Source organism: Pan troglodytes, chromosome 1 (genome assembly GCF_028858775.2).
Source record: "Pan troglodytes isolate AG18354 chromosome 1, NHGRI_mPanTro3-v2.0_pri, whole genome shotgun sequence".
NCBI classification, from domain to species: Eukaryota; Metazoa; Chordata; class Mammalia; order Primates; family Hominidae; genus Pan; species Pan troglodytes.
Genome location: NC_072398.2, coordinates 29,666,976 through 29,685,898, shown reverse-complemented (window position 1 = coordinate 29,685,898; position 18,923 = coordinate 29,666,976). Strand labels below are relative to the sequence as shown.

Here is an 18,923-nt window from a genome sequence, read left to right as displayed (position 1 = left end):
TGAAAATATCAGGTTGCTTTGTGTGTGAGCTTTTGAATTTTATATGCACACACTTTATAGAAATGTATATTGTATATGCCGTCATCCTGTGTGTGCAAATTGAACATTGCTTTCTTAAATGTAAAATGTACTATCTTCACTGAGGCTGCTTTGCAATTTATTTGCAATTTAAAAATATGAAAGTTAGAAGTTGCCTGGCCTTTGCTTCACCTCCAACCTCTCTACAAAAGTATGACAGTGACTCTGATTGTCATTGTGAACCTGCCAGTGTTAGAGAGGCATGGTTGGAGGAGGACCTCATCAACCTCCAAGCTCTGCTTCATTCTTTTTCATGGTTGTTTCTCCTCTGAGATGAGAAACAGCATTACAATAGTCTCTTGTGTTCATGAGATCAGAAATTTCTGAGAGTGTTGTTTTCCATTTAAATTGTAGTTTAAATTTGTAGGGAAACCAGAAATGGCCAAGTTTTCCGTTTAAGAGATCCCAGCAAAGTTTGTGACCCAGGGCAATCTCTAAACACAAACTCCCAAATTAGTTTTTCTTGTAACTTTGGCCTTTAGGCAGGTACCAACTATAAAAAGCAGTGACCATGATGGGTCTGCCTGGGAACATGCCTTCAAAGATTTCCAGGCCTTCATCTTGCCATGACTGTTGGAAGACTTTTGGCTTCACTCTGAAAGCCATAAAACCATAAAGCAGATCTGAGAAAAGCCCACAGCTGCATACATCTGATGACAGTCAAACTGATTTTCCAAAGATAAGGAGTTCAGCAAAACCCAAACTCCATGATGTCAACAATGCTGGACCTTTACTCCCCCAAGCAGTGGGTATTCAGTGGAAGATTTAATCCATGTGTTCCTGATCTACTTACAGTTATCTCATCAAAATGCCATTTGCATAAGTGTTTCCAAAGTTTCATGAGCTTTTATTTCTCAGTCTCTCACACAGATTCTAGTGGAACTCGAGTTTTGCCAGGGAAACATGACTCCCAAAGTCTAATTTATTTTCAAAACCAAAAGTTTGTAAATGTTAAGTAGCTACTTTAAGTAACACTTATAACAGTCTTTATTCTCAGCAACAGCGTAGCTCATCAGTTAAAGTGTTGTAGAAAAGTGCCCTTTCATCACCACCAGAATTAATGAGACTGGTCCTTTGCCAGTCCTTCTACTTCCTGTATTTTTTTCAGTGCAATCTACAAAACCCAGCCCCTGACCTTAAAGAGCTTACAATTTAATAAGGACATTGGAAATGGGCACAAATAACTACAATATGTGGCACACAGGATCTGACAGTAGCTTACAATCCTGTAGTGGCTCTCTCTTATATCGAATTAGAATTCAACAGCTTAATATTCAAACAATCATCATCCCCCTTCCACACACAAGTAATTTTTTTCAAACGCATTTTTCAAACAGCATGTGCCTTTTTTCTTTCTCTCCACCTGGCATGTCATTCCTTTTCTCTTGGCAGTACGTTTTCATTTCTCTCCCAAAATTCTGCCCATACTTTTATCATAGCCTTCCTTCTTATGCATGGATCCTTAGCTGGGTACAGACTATTATAGCAGGGTGACTGTGTAAAAATTGTGTGTGCATCTGTGTGTGTGTGCATGCACGTGTGTGCATATGTTTTCATACTCAGAAATATGGCCTTATCTAGACCAGATTTGCTGAGAATTGTGCCTACCTTACCTTTGTGAGAGCGTATTTCTTGTGTTGCTTAGTGGGACACTTCCAGATTGTCCATCAAACTTTTCATTTTGTGTCACCAAACTCTTTGGTAAGAGAATGAAGTAAAACAGGCTTTTCAGAGCTGGAAAGACCTAAAGAAGGAGAGAGCAGGAAACTCGAGGAGGAATAGGAGGCAGTATGTAGCCAGCTCGTAATTCGGATCTCATCCACTAATTATGGCATATGTGAGAATATATGAGTCATCTCTGTTCTTGAGCATCAAGACTGCATATACCTCTCCTTGGACCATCACTTCATGATATCACCCAGTGACAGTCGGGGTGAGAATTCCAGCAGGGCGCAGTGGCTCATGCCTGTAGTCCCAGCTCTTTGGGAGGCAGAGGCAGGAGGATTCCTAGAGGACAGGAGTTCAAGACCTGCTTGGGCAACTAAGTAAGACCCTGTCTCTACAAAAAATTTAAAAATTAGCCAGGCATGGTGGCACACCCCTGTGGTTCCACCACTTGGGGGGCTGAGGCGAGAGGAGTGTTTGAACCCAGGAGGTTGAGGATGTGGTGAGCTATGATGGCACCACTGCAGTCCAGCCTGGGTGGCAGAGTGAGACCCTGTCTCAAAAAAATAAATAAATAAATAAATAAGAAAGAAATTCCCAGGCCTATTTTCCCGTTGCCCTGGGGTGCCATTTTGTATCCCAAGCTGAAGCCAATTTAATCTGAATTCATTAGACCATTCAATAAATATGTATTGTGTGATATTATGAGTTAAAACTGTAACAAATTTAATGGGAAATTCAGTTGTACATGAAGTATGATCCCTGCCCTCAAGAAGCATACAGTTATCTTGCACTTGGAAGCACAGATCCTTAGAAATAGAAAGAACCCCAAAAGTCCAAGTGTCTCATTATTTAAATGAGATAACTGAGATCTAGAGAGTAAATGTGATTATCTTTAGTCAGTGCTCTTGTCTAGGTCAGAGACAGTGGCTCACACCTGTAATCAGAGCACTTCGGGAGGCCCAGGCAGGCAGATCGCTTGAACCCAGGAGTATGAGACTAGCCTGGGCAACATGGTAAAACCTCATCTTTACCAAGACTAGAAAAATTAGCTGGATGTGATGGTGTGTGCCTGTAGTCTTAGCTACTCCAGAGGCTGAGGTGGGAGGATTGCCTTAAGCCCAGGATGTCAAGGCTACAGAGAGTTGTGATCTTGCACTCCAACCTGGGTGATAGACAAGATCCTAGCTCAAAAAAAAAAAAAAAAAAAGCTCTTTTCTATAATCCAGGTTCCAGATTCAATTCTGTGTTTTTTCCATTATGTGATGCTTTGAGAGGTTACTTCATTTCGTAGTTATTTTTCTTTTTCCCTCCCTAGCTAAATTATAGGTCTCTTTAAAGGCAGGAAGTAATGTCTGATATTTCTTTCCCATTCAGGCCACCCAAGTATGTTATGCATAATTAGACAGACTTAAGTATTCAGTAAATGTTTGTGGGATGAGCAAATAAGTAAAGTAATGAATGAATAGGTAGTGCTAACACAAATCACTAAATGGGAGAGAAAGCCTGGAAAACACTCATTCTTTCTTATTCCATGTCTCTGTAGTGATTGCCCTTGGTTTGTGGCTTAGCAGCTGTCAGTGTGAAAAACACTTAGAGGCTTAGTTGACTCAACACAACCCCAAATGCTAATGTAAACTTAGGTCTCCTTAAAGGAGGTATACTGTCCAAAGTAGGGACATCATAGTTCCACTCTGAACTCTTCTAATGGTCTATATCTAGGTGTAGTTTCTTAATTTAATTTTTATTAATTTATTGGTAGAGATGGGGTCTCACTATATTGCCCAGGCTGGTCTCAAACTCCTGGCCTCAAATGATCCTCCTGCCTTGGCCTCCCGAAGTGTGGGGATTACAGACATGACCCACCCATGCTCAGAACCTAGGAAGAGTTTTTAAGGGGGCTTTTGACAATAGTTAATCTCATACAATTGTCTTTAAGAGATACTTAAAGACACTAAACATGCCTTATTTAATTTTGTGTACTTCACCTAACAAAATACTTTTCGCAAAACTATAATGTGCCTAAAGGAGAAAGACTGCAATGGAGAATGGTTCAAATCCACACAGTATGAAGGATGGTTAAGAAGCCAGCTGGGTGTGTGGGGAAGGGCTTTGAATATCCAAAGAACTATCATATGGGAAAGGAGTTGGATTTATTCTACATGTTTTCAGAGGACACGACTAACAACAAATATTTGTGAATGCTACCTGGACACCGATTTGGATGAATACAAAGTACATTTTTTGCAATTAGAGAGTTACTTGAAAACAAAAGTGGCTGTCTGCTGAGGTGGAGCATGTCCTGCTGCTGACAATGTTGAAGCAGGGTCTGGACAACCCCTTGTTGAGGGCATTTGCTGGCCAGATCTTCTTTTCAATGTCTTCAGACCTTGGGCTCTGATGAAGGTGACGGTGTGGCTCTGCCACTAACATGGCACAGTGCCTGGCCTGTGCAGCTTATTTCTGCTTCTTCCGTGGCCCTTACCTTTATTGCCAATTTCTTAGCAATCCATAACGTCCATGGAAACTAAACTTCAGAAGATTATTGAAGCATTTCTCCTTTCTTGCTTGTTCTGGAAAATTACTCTCACTAAACAGTGTGTGTTATTATATACATCCTCTGCTACCCTAACCCAACCCTAGTGTTGTTTAAAGGCAATGAGACAACATCATATAGTGATCAATATGGTCAACAGAGTTCAAATCCTTGCTCCAGCAGTTGCCAAGTTGGGCGATTTTCCTAATCTCGCTACCCTCCTTTTCCCAAACTGTACAATAGGGTCAATGATATTATCGATCTCAGCAATACGATTGAGGATTAAATGGCATAATGCATGTAGAGTGTTTAAGTACAGTGCCTGAAATACAGTAGATGCTCATTGATAACAACTATATTTCATTGTTAATAAAAGAGACAAATTTCTTTCAACTGCTTTGATTTAAGAAGACAATACCATTTCCAGACATCTCTTTCCTGGGGCTAACTATATTAGTATTCTGCCCTGATGGGAAGGAAGAAACTTCATGGGCAGTAAACAGCCAATTTAGAAGCAGGAGAAATATGAGGTAAGCTGAAATGTTACCCCCTGCTGGCTTTTTGAAATGCAGATTCATCAATTTCTTTGATGTCCCTAGCCACTTCCAATGAACATCTTTCAGCATGTTATTTGCTTTCTTAACCACATCACTTTTCACTGAGTTCAACATTCCTGGAGGATTCAAAGGATCTTGGTACATTCCTCCAAAATGAATTCAGAAGGTAAGTGGAAAGAGATGGGAAAACATCTTTGAATAGGATCCAGGTTCAGACTAGGGGTGGGAGGAGGTCTGGGGTGGGTGGGTAACAGTGACTCAAAAGGTTACAGTGAATTCAGCTTCAGGATTTCCGTGTGCCAGTCTACTCTGCCAGTGGCCTGATGACTAACCACAGTCAAGCAACCCATTCATCTCCTTTGCCTAAATAAGTGGACACAATGGCATTCAGCCTCCTGAAGGGGAAATGGAGGGACCACACAGGGAATCAGAGGGTCTCCTTGAGAAAGCAGGAATTAAAGGGGTCATCACTTTCAGCCTTCCCTTAATCTGTTGTTTTAGGGAGTCCACGTTCATAGTAGAATATTTTCCCTTTTAAAGTTAAGCACTTAGAATAATGCATCTTCAAATGATTAATCAAATCCCAGTGAGAAGCAGGCTCAATATGCACTGATTACTTCAGCCCACTGCATCTTGGGCTGCACTTTGACTACTTGCTCCGGTAAGAGAGAATACTCAAACATACAACAGGTTCCATGAAGGGGTGGCAGGGAAGAGCAGACACCTTGCATTCATGGTGAGCTGGTTTCTCAAGGCTCAGGAAAGCTGCCCAGGGCAGGTGGTGTCTCATCTGTGTGTGCCTCACTTGCACCCCAGATGCAGGACCCTGGAAAGTAGCCGTCTCTGGGTTTTCTACTCTAGGGATAACATGACCTGCTGGATTAATGTGCTGAAGGACATCCTGTTTCTAGCGGGGACTGGAACAGAGCCTAGGCCTTATCTCGGGATGTTGCATTCCCAGCACATTCTAGTTATTCTTAAAACTACAAGTGAGAAAGGGGGAGGACTGGTTTGGTCCAAGGCCACCTAGGGAACTGTCCTGCACCAGATGCAAAATATCACTCATCAGAGGTCCTCTTAATACCCATCTCTAATCCTGGGCTGGCAACATTGAAGTATACATCTTTGTTCAGGAGTCTGTCTTCTTACTAAACTGTACACTCCTTACGGACAGAAACTGGCTTTTATTTATTTTGTATCCCAAGCAGGGTAGAAATGTACATCAGATATTACACGTTGGCATACTTAACTACATTAAATCCTTCTTCCAGAAAATCATACTGTGTGCTGGAGGCCAGAAAGCTAACAATATTAAGGGTAGTTATTCAGACTCCCTGAGAGTCAAGCTGCATCTTGAACCAACTTCTCCAAACAGACTCAGCCACGTGAGAGCTGAAAAACACAGTATCACGAGGCAGGGCCATGCTCCTGCTGACAAACAAGCACAGTCATGAACACACTTGGCTGTTCTGTGCAGCTGGAATCCCAGTTTCCAGGGTCTAGCTACATGGGTGTCAGCCTAGATCCTGGGCTTCCAGCCCTTCTATTTTGTAAGCACCTAATTACCCCTATTAAGTAGCTTTCTGATGAAATTAGTTCAACTGGTTTTTGTTATCTGGAATTGAACTCTAATTTGGTGCTCATCAAATGTTTGTCGAATGAATGCACTTGGTAAACATTGGCTCCACCCACAAGGTCTACCTTAAATCAATTATTCACACCTGGGCTCCTGAAAGCACCTGCTGATTCTCAAAGGGGATGATTCATTAACAAGTAAGAGAAAGTTTCCGAGAAATGCCTCCAGTAGAATTTTAAAATGCAGTAAAAAGGAAAAAAAAAAGTCACTGTAAAATACCACTTGGAAAAAGAAGTGGCTTTTTGTTCTTACATTTTACCGTTATCTAGAAAACTAATGAAGTGGCTTATTTTTGTCACTTAGTTCCAATTAAAATAGAGTATTGCTGTTTTCTAAATGACCACAAAACTACAAGTAAGAAAAGATTATTCAAGGTTTACATTCTGAAATAAATGGTTTGTGTGAAGTTGGGGAACTAGCAGAATTATTAGAGTGAACAATGCTTTGAATCCTCAGATGTAGGTCGAAGATTTGACCTTTGAGAATCTATAGTTAAATGCTGTTTATTCTTGTGAATCCCATAAAAGACCTGGAGCTTCAACGGATTAACTTAAGGCTTAAATGGTAAGCATCAACGTGAACATTCTGGGACAAGGCCTGACTCCTCACCACTGGAATGAGCAAGGAAGCAAAGAGCTCTCCTCTGAATTTCTTAGGTGCAAGAACAGCAGTTGGACTCCCCAAGCTAATGCATTTCTATGAAATTATTGTCTTCTTACTGAAGCTTCCTGGCCCAAGACTTATACCTCTCTACCTGAAAAATGCCTTTTCCTTCAGCAATGCTGTGATTTTTTCAATTCTGAAGGCTGAATGATCAGCACCACTTCAGTTTAGTTAAGGATTAACTTTGGCTAGCCCAGCCTACCATGTGTTGACTGACAAGTACAGGTGCCGTCTAAAAGGAGATTAGAAGAGCATTGACTTGCGTTACAGGAGAGCGGAGGGTTAGTGAGTCCTTTTTGCAATCAGGAAATAATCAGCCGTGTTCTTAGGAGATTTCACTCTGTTGTAACTGAATGTGATGCTGTACTGGAAAAAAAAAAACTAAAGCAGAGTGCTGGGCCTGGGATAATGGTCCAGCTTGTCTGGACCCCATGTCCCCTCATCATGAGAGAAAGCATTTATTCCTTCTCTCTTTCACTCTTTGCTACAACAGATATCAAGTGAGCATGTACATGCAGCACACTCTGCGTGGCAGGCACTGGATATTCCTGGGTGAACAAAAGATGCACAGTCATTGATGTCATGGTGATCACAATCAAGTAGGGTGGAGCAGACAATAAACAAAATAAACACATAGATAAAACTGCAAATCCTTAAAGGTCTTATTGGATGCCAGAGATAAATACTTCCACTAAAAATGTCTTAGACAGTAAAGAGATTTAAAAACTAAGACATAGGGTGGTTCCAACAGTGGTCCAGCGACTCAGTCATGCCACTAAGGACCCAGAACTTTCTATCTTCGCAAGTTCCATCTTCAGCATGCTGAAACTTTCTACTTCAGTGGCTTTTTGAGATATTTTTCTAAAGACAGTTCCTTCTCCACAAGAAAATTAACAGCACCTGTTAGATAAAATTCAACATTAAATTATTTACAGAAAGTTGTTATTAGCCTGCACTTAACTTGCATCTCTTTGATGGGCTTAGTGTACAATGTTATCTTCCTAATGTTAATAATAGTGAAAGATCAGGCTGGGTGCGGTGGCTCACGCCTGTAATCAATCCCAGTACTTTGGGAGGCCGAGGCGGGCGGATCACGAGGTCAGGAGTTTGAGACCAGCCTGGCCAACATAGTGAAACCCCGTCTCTACTAAAAATACAAAAAATAATCTGGGTGTGGTGGTGCATGCCTGTAGTCCCAGCTACTCGGGAGGCTGAGGCAGGAGAATCGCTTGAACCCGGGAGGTGGAGGTTGCAGTGAGCCAAGACCACACCATTACACTCCAGCCTGGGTGACAGAGTGAGATTCCATCCCAAAAATGATAATAATAATAATAATAATAATAGTGAAAGATCAGTGACACCTCCCACATTCATTTAAAGCATTTGCAATGTCTGTTCTCATACAGTTTGTTCAAGTAATGCTGTCTACACAGTCTGCACCAGAATGTAAAATTTTGAAGAGAACTAGCCCCAATCCTTGTCTACACTCCTTTTCATTCTGCCCCAGTGCCATCTCCTATTACAAGAAGCTTCACACATAGACACAGGAACACACTAGCCCATACACCCACACTCCAGTCACAGACTGTACAAGATCAGCCATAGTCACTAGTGTGCTTTGGGGTGCTCATACCTGTGTGCTGCCTGCTCTTAAAAGAAGACACCTGGGCAAGAGGCCCTCGCAGGCCCTGGAAGTAGGCTTTGGCCACTTGAACATAAAAGTCTGGGGTTCTAGCTTCCTAGAGGGATAGCCACTTTATGTCTTTAAAGAACTCTAGGTGCCTTTGTATTTGTGGGCCCCCTTTTCCATAAAACAAATCACAAGTTATGTCTTACGACTGTGTTGGTATAGAAATAAATATATTAATATGATGTCAGATATGTTTTCAACCTAAAAGTTCATTCTTTTTTTTCTGATTTTAAAAGAAATTTGAACATTTTTGTGGCCCCTAACAGTAATAGGGGCCCTTGGCACTCCACCTATTGTACCTAAAAGATAAATCTGCCTGCCCGGAGCTTAGTCTTGAAGGGGGAAGGAGTGTGTGCTCTAATTTGGCCTAGAGATTCCTTGCCCCATGGGAAGAGGCATAGCCAGAGCAGACCCTTAAGTCTGGACCCTTAAGTCACAGGGCTCGGATTTGGGGTTCCTCATCCACAAGGCTAAGTGTGTTACCATTTCATAATAAACACGTGCACTCAAGTGGGCAGTGAATTTTATTATTATGAAGAGCGTTGAGTTAATACTTGTTCTGCATTTGTATTAGTAAAGATCACATTCTGGTGGCTCTCCTCCATAAGAGAACAGCTGGCTCTGAAAAATGAAAGAACTTCTAGGGAGTCAAAACAACATCTTGTAACTTCTAAATAACAATTTTTCCAGGTTCTTTGCTTCAGTGTTTCAAAAAAATAAATCTCAGGGTTTAGTTTGAGATTGGGAACTCTGTTACACTATTTTTTCTTGATATATTAGACAACACAGAATTAACCAAGAAGGCTAGGAGAAAACTCTGGGTGCATGTGAAGTTCTATGAACCACCTCTCTTACCTCTAGTGTATACAGAGTGGACTAGGTGTTTAGTGTTATCCTCTGAAGTAGCTGTAGTTTGCTTCTCCTCCTCCCATTCAAATACTTTAAGCTGCTCAGTACTTATCTCTGGAAAATACTGGGAGTGTGACCCCACCAGTTAGTAGAAGTTGGAGTGCCACAGGGCTGGGTGAGCTCAGAGCAGGAGCAGGAATGCCACTATCAGCCTGTGGGACTCTCCCCTTCTCACACCATCTTTCCATGTTCTGCCCATCATCCCACCTGTAAAGCATTAATAACTAGGACATCCTGTTTTCTTTCTCTCTTCCCACCCCACTCCATCCCTCCTAAATAGCTCTCAAATCTTCCACGTCTTCTTCATCTCAAAGCCAGTATCCCAGCTAAGGACCTCACTGTCTCTTACCCGAACTCTTGCAATACACCCATTCCTGGTTTTCCTGACTCTGATCCTTCCCCTCCCTCCCTACATTTCCATATTAAATTGCAATAGGAGGGATCTCACATAGATCTGTGCTGCCAGGTACCTCTCCCAAACTGGAGTTCAGGGAAATGTTTCAGTAGATATTAAATATATATTTTATCTTGCCCCCTTTGGTACAATCTTTTATTCTATTGTTTTTAGGGTGTGCAACAATTAAGTCCCTTCTCTCCCTGGTCCCAAAGACACTATGTATTTTATTTTATTATTTTATTGTATTTATTTTATTTATTTTATTTTATTTTATGAAGGAATCTCAGTCTGTCACCCAAGCTAGAGTGCAGTGGTGTGATCTCAGCTCACTGCAACCTCCACCTCCCCGGTTCAAGTGATTATCCTGCCTCAGTCTCCCGAGTAGCTGGGATTACAGGCGCCCACCACCACGCCTGGCTAATTTTTGCATTTTTAGTAGAGATGGGGTTTCACCATGTTGGCTAGGCTGGTCTCGAACTCCTGACCTCAAGTGATCCAACCGCCTCGGCCTCCCAAAGTGCTGGGATTACAGACGTGAGCCACCACACCCAGCCCTATCTGTCTTTTTTAATTTCAGTGAGGAAAAAAGGACCCCTCTTATAGCAAGAGGCATAGGCCCCTCAAAGAATTTAATTACCCTTTACTTCCTATCAAATACAATGACAAAAACTATTTAGATATCATCAGCACTATGTTCAGTCCTCATCTGGACACTTGAGACTGTGGTGGTAACACCTCTATAGTAGACATCCAGAGGGAGCCCATGCCTAGGGTTAGGTATCCGTTGGGAATTCCCAGGCTGTCATTCAGGTTAACAGAGGGAACTCTTTTCATTATATTTCTTAAGGTAGGGTTTTGGGGAAGGGATGGAATCCACGAAATGTGTCCATTAAAAAGGTCTATAAAATATTTTGCATTTTGTTCCTCGTGCAAAGTACCTGCACATGTTTTATTCCTCTTATTGAACATGCAAATAACTAACAAGAAGGACTAAGAGAAGTCTATTACTCTCCATTGTTCTGTAGTAAACAGGAAAATTAGTCACATAGTGTTGCCAGGTTATCGTCAGCACCTATTTGGGAAGTTTCTTGGGGATTCCCACACAACAATTATAAACACATTTTTGACTTTGCATTTAAATGTTTTATTGGCAAACAGATAAATTAGAGGGTGAAATTATTCATACTACAGAAAGATGCTTCACAACAGCAAAAGATCACAAGGCATTTACTATGGCATTTACTCAAGTTTTGTTTCCACATCACTAAATAATTCAGAGGAGAAAAAACTAAAATGGAGAGTGTTCTAGGCCACTGTTGATAACATATCCATCCATCAAAAATGAAATTGTAATGACAAAGGACATTAGTATGTCAATGGTTAATTTATATTTTACAATTTTTATTTCTTTAGACAGAAAGCTAAGCACTTGATAACCCTATTAAATCTTTTTCATGCTCTTTCTTGCCTACCCGATATATAAGATGTTTCATCCTGCATGTTCCTTCAACTTTATTTCTCTTTGCTCTCCGACTCACTCAAACTCTATTTTACCTTCAAACTCATTTCTGAACTATTTCCTGTGCTTGTCTTGCTCTACACTCCATTCCTACCTATCCCCAGTCCATCACCTGACAAACTCATACTCCTGTAAGACTCAGATTGGGCCTCACTGCTCCATAGGTACTCTTCTGACTTCCCTTGAGTTTACTGAAGTCCCCTTCTTGCACACTTCCTTTATGCCTTCCATATACCTCTATTAGAGCACAGATAACATGGAACTCTTGGTAACCTCCTCCACTAGATTACAGTTTTTTGAGGACCAGAGTTGCCTTCCTCTTTTCATAACCAGGGTGCTGGTGTTCAACACCTCCTCATGAATCACTCCAGTTCAAATCCTGCCTCTTCCATGATATGTTATCCAACCTCAGCAGCCTAGAATACTCCCTTACATTCCTACTCTCCAAAACAAATGAAACTTCCAAAGCACTTGTTTATATTTTGCTTTGTGAACAGCTCTTTTCAAGGAAATGTGCAACACACAGTCCTTATCTTTTAACCACAATATTAGATATATCAAAATAGTTAGAATACTATGGACACTCCTAGGATTGGGCCACACTAAATAGTGGCTATTTCATAAGTGCTTGCTCAGCTTAATGGAATTAGTGTGAAAGACGAAATAGTGGGGTATGGCATTGTGGATATATACTGTTTGCAGAGCATCCTTGCTGTTGGGAAAGCATATATATTATAACTTATGGCCTTCTGGCTTTTATGGAATCATCAAATATTTTTTATGATTATATAACAAAATTAAGTTTGAAAAAAGCAATCCCTAAAGGACAAAAGCAAACCAAAACAAGTAAACCCAACTAGACATTGCTTTATGGCATAACCACACACAGAGAAACCATTTTAATTGTCTTAAGAAGACAAAACTGACTATATATATATATATACGTATATATATATATACATATATATATACGTATATATATATACGTATATATATATACATATATATATACACTCAGTGGGATTTTCTCTAATGATACTAAGAAATTCAAACACACACACACACACACACACACACACTCTCTCTCTTTTCAGTAATCATATTATTGATAGTGCTATTGGAATTGTTATTTTAAGATTCATCCATTGGGAGTTCCTTATTTTCAGCCTACAAAAAGAAAAAAAATATGTAATGTAGATTAGATTAAGCAAAAATTCTACAGTCTTAAATTTGATTTTGAAGTATTAGTATGACCTCATGATAATTTCATCTTTTAAAAAAACCTATTTTCTACCTCTGCCCACTGAAACATGTCTAAAAACAAAGGTCAACCCAGGATCGATGTGTATTCCCTAAATGCCACTAAGAAATGACTAACATCATGTCTGGGAAGGAAATGTACAAAATGAGCCTGGATCTTCATGTACCATAGAGAAAACATAACATCAAAGACCATTGAAAGTGTGTAGAAAGGACTCAGGAGCCATCCTGAGAAGCCTCTTACTGGCCAGAGATGGGTCAATTTAAATATCAGTAAAGATAATGGCAATAGATTGAAAGACATCAGATACATTTAAATTTCTTAGTTAATAATGGCTATAGAAATAAAAACAATTGGCCACTTTTGACCAGTGAGTTATTTAACTATTTTGAAAACTGGTAAATAAAGAAAAAAGATTAAGCATTTATTCTGACTTTTCTATATGACCAATACTTCAAGTCAACCAAGTAATGTATGAGAATTTTCTCTTTATGGAAGGATTCCAGGTAACAAATTTAAAGAGTATGATAGAATTATAACATCACCTTTCTGCTACTCCTAATGATATAGTGTATCTAAATAATAGTCATCAATCACTGCTGACTTCACGAAAAAGGAGACAATTAGACATTTTATATGCCCTAATAGAGGCTCACAGCACCATTTATGCAGTTGACTTGCCAAATGAATCCAAGGTGAATGTGATTGAGCCTCTAGATCCAACTAATAATTTGCAGAAAACACATGGGACAGAAAAGCATGATACGTGAAACCACAAGGATCCAATTAGCAAATTCTTACGGGGGAAATTCTATAGGAAAATAATGTGTTTAAAAAACAAAAGAGTAAGAGGAAAATTGAATCTATACATTAAAGGAAATTTAAATGACATATCAACCAATTTTAGTGTATGGAACTTATTTTGATGCTGATTTGAAGATATTTTATAAATGTATCAAAATTATAAGATAATCAGAGACATCTGTATACAGACATTTAATATTAAGGAACTATCATTAGGTAGGATAATGATATTGTGCTCATTCGTAAAACAATATTTCTATTTTAGAGATAAAGAATTAACATTTTACGGATGAAATAAGATGAGGCCCGAGATTCATTTGAAATAATCCAGGTAATTGTGGAAATGGATAGGGGTGCAGATGAAGCAAGATTGTCCATGTGTTGATAATTGTTTAAGAAGGAAATTGGTATATGGAGGCTTATTATGCTATTCTCTATATTTTTGAATGTGCTAAATAATCTACAATGAAGTGTTTTTGAAAAAGATATTGAATAGCTAATAGAGTATTAGAAGGGCCAGAAAACAAAAGCATAAGACCCAGCTTCTAGCAATAATGCAAAATTAAGTCTCAGAAACACTTTCGTAAGGAAAATGCTGCAGCCACCACTAAGCATCATTGGAGTCATCTGCTCTTACAGCAGAGCAAGAGACAGAGAAAGAGCCACTGCCAGAGAGCACAAGCATACTCTCCACTCATTCCCTCTCAGGAACTTTTGAGGAAAAATCTGCGGCAGATGCCTGTGGTTATCAGAGCCTTTGCCATAGCTTCAAGGGAGTCTGGGAAAGAGGGGAAAGTAATCATCTAGTATTATCTGTTCCAATTACAAGGTTTCCTGTCCCATCCCCACTGCAAAGAATCAAAATGAGAGCAATTCCAAAAATACAGAAAATAATTCAGACATCAAAAAGCAAAATTGAATGAACAATATTTACCTCCCTGGGCAAGTAGGAACCTCCCTGAGTTTCAGTTTCCTCATCTGGCAAATGATTAAACAATACCATTCTCCCAAGATTGCTCTGAGGACTGAAAGCAATAATGTGTCTATTAAACAGCACAATACAAAAGGTCCCTCAGAAATCTTTCCTTCCTCCCTGTTTTTCTCCCCTCTTCCCTTCCTTTCCATTTAATTTCCTATCTCACTTCAGTTTCTATGTTCTTTGTGTTTTAGGATAATATTCTGTTTACTTAAGGGACACAAAGTAAATAAATGTTTTTGAAACTGAATTGGATTGAAGTGGATCCAGATTTTCACAGGAAAAAAGTTTCCTTTTCCCTTAGTTCTCCTTACACACCTGGCTTTGCAGGAAAAGAAATTAGCATTTGGAAACACACATCTGCCTCAGCCACAGGTGAGATATTAATGCATTCCCACATGTCCCAAATCCTCGATCTTTGATCAGTATGATGGGAACTTTCATTGTCCAATAAAGCAAGGGACGGACTCTTTGTTTCATTCAAGTCAGTATTCCTTCTAACGGAAACTCACTCCAGGATGAAACAGCCCTGCATTTCCAGCAGCCTCTGGAGTGTCAGGTGGCCCTTCAGCCTTTGAATGCCGTGGGCTGGATTGACTCAACCATGGTTAGCTGACTTTTATTTCTTTTCTTCCTTCCTGCTCATTCAATATCATCAACCAGAGGGAAGGAGCTCTGTGTCATAAAAGTGACCACAGCTGAGCCGATCTCGCCCTATGCCAGTCCACGTGGTAATTTTGGAAGGGCCCTGGGATATCTGACCTTATGATGGTAAGAAAGTTTTGTGATTAATGGTGATTTTTATCTTCCGACTTCAAAGATTGACTTATGCAGAGAATGAGCAATCTATAGGTCAGATATCTTACATCCCAGTTATTTTCTTTCTTCAGTCAAGTATTGGGAGAACTAAACACTGACCAGCTGTAAAAGACATCTATCCTGTCTGCAGAAAAGCCTATTTAATGGGCCTCTGAGGGGAATTGTTTAAAATAATGCTATGCAATTTCTCCAAGAGTTTCTGCTGGAAAAAAAAAATGAACAAATGGAAAATTTAACGCCTGAATGATCGATACTTTCTTCATGAAGCAAGGTTATTCTCTTGCCTTTTTCTCTTGTGGATGAGGTATTTTGCAGGTACTTTAAGAAGTCACCCTACCTTTTATTCAGCAATGTATCAAATATTTATTGAGGGTTTTATTACAAGATACAGTACAGGTCCATGGGGTTATAAGGGTAGAAATAAGTGGTGCCCAGCACTGAAGGATTTTAATAATAATAATGTTAGCAATGCCAATCATAACCTCTAATGCATCTACTAAGCTTTACTTTTTACAGTGCTTTAATATATCCTGTCATTTTAATAATTCTTATAATTTGTTATAATGTGATAACTTTTTAACATCATTTTAGCATTATATTTTATTTCATCTCATTTGATAATATAAGATGCTTAGCCCATTGTGTGCCCAGAAGTACAGTAAGTCCTTACTTATCTTGGACAATAGGTTCTTGGAAACTGGAACTTCAAGTGAAAGAACACATAACGAAAATAGCTTTACTATAGGCTAACCGATCTAAACAAGAGTTAAGTTGCTACAGCATATTTTGGTCACAAAAAAAAAAAAAATCCCCAAACTTCTAAAGAAAGACCCAAACACTTCTAATATTGAAATAAACATCAAAATAACTTTGAAAGGAAGGTGAGCCACACATACACTTAAGAAAGGTTAACAAAAACAAGTAAGATAATAATTTACCCACTTATTCAAGTTCAGAAGCTCAAGGGGCCAGAGCCAATTCTGGTAGCTCAGGGTACCAGGCTGGAACCAGCCCCAGACAGGTCACCATTCCCATTGCAGGGCCCACTCATACATAGCAACACTCACTCACGCTGGGACCAGTGAGACACACTGATTCATCTCACGGACACAGCTTTGGGTTTTGGGAGGAAACCAGACACGGGGAGGACATGCAAAGTCCACACACACAATGACTTCAGCTAGGAATCCATTTTTTTTTTCTCATCAACATTATAAGGAAATTACATTGAACTTAAATGACATTATTCAAGGACCTGCTTTGTAAGCTTAAGAAATAGTAGAACCCCCCCTTACCCAGATACCTTGTTCCCTTAGGTATAATGAATTTAAAACTGCATTTGCATATTTACATCAAACACTTGTCACATAGCTGGGCTTTCTGTTTTGTGTAGCCAGGAGGATTTCATAACTTAATGAATAATCCAAACAACAACTGCCTATTTTACATTGACTTAGTTTCCTCTTTCCTTTGTGTACACAGGTAGAAAAGGCTTGGACTACATGTTTGGTTTGAAGTTTGAAAATCTCAGTCCTTCCCCAACCATCAAAAATATTTACCTCCCTCCCTTGTCTCACAATCATCTAAGCTGCCTCCTTGAATTGACTCCCACACCTGTTCATCATAGAAGGAAAAAAATAAAAGCAAATGCCATATAAAATCTCTCTTCTTCAACAAGGTCTTCTGTTTTGAAATACTGAAACAGTTCCTGTTCTATTACCTCACCAGCTGTGGCCTTTTATCTCCTAAAGGGAATAGCTGACGTCTTACCAGTCAAAGTCATTGTGCTTACGGACGCCATAAATATCTCCTTTAAATCCTACTTGATAAATTTCCCTCTGATTGGTAAAGCAGATACTGTAACATGCAAAGGGGGAGCAGGAGAGTCTTTGATGATGTTAAACTAAGCCCCTGGAGATATCCCAGCTCTTCCTCCAGAATTTTACTTTCCAACAACTGGAGTCAACAAATACGGTAGAAAATGTTGTCTGGATTATCTACTCCCATTATTTTTTTTTAAACTGGTTTTCAATGATGGGCAACCTAAAATTTACTCACACAGAACACAAAACAGTTGAATTTGTTAAAAGTCCAAAATGTGCTTTTGTACTTTTGTAAAATGGGAATGTGCTTCTTGTACAAATCACAATATGCTTTCTAGACCACAACCTAAAAAGGAAAGAAAAAAATCCTGTGAATAAAAAATAAAACAAGGACTTTCAGTTTTCTACATGCATTTGAAATGACTTTATCTCTGACTCATGTTCTACTTTATTTTTGATTGGGAAGACCTGTTCCTATACTGTAATTTTTTTTTAATAATAAGTTTCCATTTGTAACTATTAGTTGGTCTTTCCACAAAATTGGTTTGCTGGAAAGGACTGAGAAGAGAAAGAGCATTCCTGGATCAAATGGAACTGATGAGTGTGGAAGTCCTTGAACTTGACCAAGCATTGTCAATTCTCATAGTCTGACCAAAAAAAAACTAGATGATTTTGTGTGTTTTTCTTGGTGCTCCTAATGTAAGTTTATTCAAATTGTGGGGCGGGGGGGGGGGGGGGAGGGGAACAAACAAGTAGACTGCAGTTGTAAGAGAAAAAAGGCGAAAATAAATTATTTTGGTGTTTTTTATTACTTGGAACTTTATTTATTGTAGGATATAGATTTAAGATAATTTTTTGTTTGTTTGTTTATTTTATTTTTATTTATTTATTTGTTGAGATGGAGTTTCGCTCTTGTTGCCCAGGCTGTAGTGCAATGGCACAATCTCGGCTCACCACAACCTCCGCCTCCCTGGTTCAAGCAATTCTCCTGCCTCAGCCTCCCGAGTAGCTGGGATTACCGGCATGCACCACCACGCCAGCTAATTTTGTATTTTTAGTAGAGACGGAGTTTCTCCATGTTGGTCAGGCTGGTCTCAAACTCTCAACCTCAGGTGATCCATCTGCCTAGGCCTCCCAAAGTGTACCACGCCCGGCCTTGTTTTATTTTTATAAGCAACAGACAGTTTTTATAATCTGTGGAATCAGGGTATAATATAAATAATAACATACCCAAAAGGTGGGCAAAGAGACATCCACCCTGACACTCAATCCTTTTGGTGCCAACCCCATAGGCAGCCAAGAAGCACTTTGGCAATGAAGAGAAAGGAACTGAAGCTGGAAGATACATGAAAGATACTTGGTAGCTTTGGGGCCGATACAGCAAAGAAGTTGAAAGTGGTGTCTGCCATTTATAGAAATGACTCATTTCTTTAAGTGGCCTAAACCCTATTACCAATTTAACTCATGCCCCCAACTCACATATTTCCCTGGCCATCCCACCTTAAACAGAATAAGACAGACAAGTTACTATATATTTCACTAAGCATTCGAATTTATTAGAGTCTGCACTTTGCTCAGATGAAGGGTTTG

General features: G+C 39.6%; 1 long non-coding RNA gene across 1 annotated transcript; it reads left to right on the top strand.

Annotated features, from left to right (window-relative positions):
- Positions 1-12,665: 12,665 nt before the first annotated feature.
- On the top strand, positions 12,666-17,986 carry LOC134808088 (uncharacterized). Its single transcript, XR_010150286.1, has 4 exons — positions 12,666-14,046; positions 14,886-15,066; positions 15,355-15,462; positions 16,993-17,986. It is a non-coding gene; the product is annotated as an uncharacterized LOC134808088 (long non-coding RNA).
- The last annotated feature ends 937 nt before the right edge of the window (positions 17,987-18,923 follow it).